Below are 3300 nucleotides of genomic sequence, written 5' to 3' on the forward strand. Positions count from 1 at the left end.
GCCACACGGGCATCCGTATGTCACTGTACTGATATGTCACACTGGACTTCTGTGCTGGCTGAGAGTTGGATTTTTTTTTTCACTCTCTTCAAAATGATTTTATGAATATTTATAATATTTTCAGACGATTGCGATGTCAATACTCGGACATGAAATCTAGTCTTGCAGACTTATAGATACCTTTCCTTAAACTTGGGAAAAATTAGTCAATCAAATAATCAAACAGCAGATGGTGTTTTATTTTCATCTGATTATCTGATCCAGCAAATCGCCCATTCCCTCTCAGCACTCAGATCACATCTCTGATGGACTGGTTGCCATCCTGCAGTAGAAGGATGTGTGACTCCAAATTCAGAGTCGAGGTAAATCAGAGACACTGTAAACTGAGCTCAGACGCTTCATGTTGGACGGAACGATTATGAAGTTAAACCAGAGTGAGCATCCAGTTGTTGCACTGTTAAACCTGTTCTTTTTTTTCAGATGAATACTCCCTCTGGTGGTATGGGTGGCAGAAGTAGGCTTGGAAACATACCCCTCAAACTTGGGATAAAGGCATTTCTCACAAATATAGGCTACTGACTGTTTTTAAACTGAGATGGGAGTTTAAGTGATGTTTCATGTGATCTGTTGTCTAAAGGCTGACTACAGTGGAATCTATACTCCGCTCAAAGTAACTGTCATAATAAAGGGAACATGAGACATTGAGGAGGAGAGCACATCCTATACACTGTCATTGTCCAGATGTTTCCACAGCTGCAAGAATTTGAAACTGCACTGGTTGCTTCTTCAACATAGGATGTAGGTTTCCAGGCCACCCACAAGAATTTCTGTGCTCAAAGGATGAATAATTAGCCTTACTTCTTTTTTTTTTAAAGAGACAACCAGTTGAATGTTAGGGAACTTACAGTGCAGCACAAGTCCCAAATCCTGGAGGAAGGAGCAACAGTGATTTACACTGGAAAGGAGAGGAATAAAACACGAATGGATAAGGGTCAGAATGGAGCAGTGAGAAAAATCACAGTCCACAGAGATGACTTGCTGCGACTCCCTGACCTGCAGACGTGGAGCGAGGAGCTGGCAGAGCTGACTGGTCAAAGTCAACCAACCAACCACCTTCTGGATGACCTTCTCCTTCCAGACAAGGCAGAGGGGACTGGCATTAATCAGCTGAAGACGTGCCATCACACCTGTTGGCATCAGACATTTTTAATTATTGAGTAATTAAATAGCTTGAGATTTTAATTATGCCATTAGGTAGAGATGTGCACTGCACATTATTCTGTCAGTATATGCCAAATCATAATGGAATAAGGTCAGACTGGATTTAGGATGGAAGCATATTTTTATTTAAATAACTAAATTGAATGATAAGCAAACATACATGGTTATTTGACAGAGGCATCTTATATTTTCTCATTGCTTTTGTTCTTTTTGAGTGCTGTATTCTATTTTTGTGTGGGCATGCTAATTGCCAAACAATTGTATTTTTAATCAAAGGAAATGAAAGTCTCATGCACATTGTTTTGATTCAACAATTTTAGGCTCGAGGCATCACTCCTGCCAAATGGATAGGCCTGGGGATATTTAAGAGTCAGGAAAATAGCCCACAGATGGAGTATTGTGCATTTCTATATTATGATAAAAATGCAAAAAGATGCTGTGAATTCTACCCCCCCCCCCCCGAGATATGTCTTATCGGAGTCCATTATTCTCTGCTGGTGTATGGCAGAGCAGAGGAATGAGCTCAATTAGGTGAGGAAATGAGAGGAGAGGAGGAATTTGGACCCCAGTGTTTGGAGAGAAAGAAAATGAAACATCGGAGGAAGGTCAAGAGAACATAAGAAAGGAGCAGTGGGGAATGAGGGAACAGAAGAGAGAGAAAGGAGGGAGATGTAGAGAGTGAGACAGAGAGGATGAGAAAGTGAAACTATGTTGTCATGGAAACTGGCATGGATCTGAAGAGCAAAACAAGAATGTAAATTGGTTTACCCTTAGGGAATGTGATGGCGCTACAGGGAAGAAATAAGCACGCAGATGTATTTAAGGGAGGACCCTCCACAACATTATATCTAAATAAAGAGATTTGGAACAAAAATAGATTTATATCAGTAATGATGATGCCATATGTATATGGCTTTAAATACAGAGGCTTAATGTATTGACTCCCAGCATCTGTTAGACAAAGGCAGTTGTGGTCACTACTCATCTCTTTTGGCAGAACAGTTAATTACAAATGACTAATTAAAAAAATGCGTCCATCTGAGAGGCGCAGAGTTCCGTCTGAGTGGGTGAATTTCTTAATTTGTTGCTCGGCTACTGCTGCATGCAGGGATGTTATATTATTTTAAAAAGGTTGACATTTAGTGACGGAGAAGCACATTAGCCCTCTCACACAGAATATTACAGATGGCATGATTCAAGCCTAAATGTCTGGTTTCCGTCTTTATAAAGCCACCGGTCAGGAGCTGCAAGAAGTCTGTGCAGACCCACTGGTCATAGGGACTGAAAAAGAAAAAAAAAAGTTGTGCGCTCCTCATCATTATTTTTTTCTCACCTGTATGCTTTTTTCACACTGCCAAAGCCTTTGTCACCACTTTGCTCGCTAACATTCTTCTTTCAGTCGACTGCTGGAATCCCATCATTAGATTCGAATTTAGAGTCAGCTAGACATGATATGAATGTTGCCAAGAAACTAATGGTTTCCGTGGTGACAAATGCTACCCCTGTCATTGTGTGTGGCAATGTAGGAAGTCAAGTCCCTCACCTACAATCTCTATCAGCGCTTTTAAGAGTGAATACGAGTACATCTGAGAACACCATGTACTCAACAGACAATAGTATGTTCTCTAAACTATGTGTGTGTGTGTATGTGTGTGTGCGCCTGTACAAAAGTAGACATCTTCAGTTTGTTTCCTTCCGTCACATTCATACAAATGAAACCATTCTTTATGCAATATGTGTGTTTGTGAATCTTAAAATGTTGAAATTGTATAATGTATTTTCAATTTTTCCAAAGCAGTAACATGGAAAATAATTGACACATGATTGACAAAATGAAACTACACTGAAACACTGCAGCATATACAATAATCAGTCATAATACTAGATACATAGAAATACTTGATAGAAAAGAATCGACTTCTGGTGCAATGAAGCACAAAACAAAGTGACAGTGATGCCTCAGCGGCTGACGTTGATAAATAGACTGAATAACCTAATAACCACAAGCCATGTGCAGATTTGTTTGTTCAGTCAGTTTGCCAGCCTGATCTGGTGTGCGTGTGTGTGTGTGTGTGTGTG

General features: G+C 40.1%; 1 long non-coding RNA gene across 1 annotated transcript; it reads left to right on the plus strand.

The window, feature by feature from the left end:
• The first annotated feature begins 234 nt into the window (after positions 1 to 234).
• On the plus strand, positions 235 to 2284 carry LOC130167513 (uncharacterized). Its single transcript, XR_008827300.1, has 2 exons — positions 235 to 362; positions 481 to 2284. It is a non-coding gene; the product is annotated as an uncharacterized LOC130167513 (long non-coding RNA).
• The last annotated feature ends 1016 nt before the right edge of the window (positions 2285 to 3300 follow it).

This window comes from Seriola aureovittata, chromosome 4 (assembly GCF_021018895.1).
Source record: "Seriola aureovittata isolate HTS-2021-v1 ecotype China chromosome 4, ASM2101889v1, whole genome shotgun sequence".
Classification (NCBI taxonomy): domain Eukaryota; kingdom Metazoa; phylum Chordata; class Actinopteri; order Carangiformes; family Carangidae; genus Seriola; species Seriola aureovittata.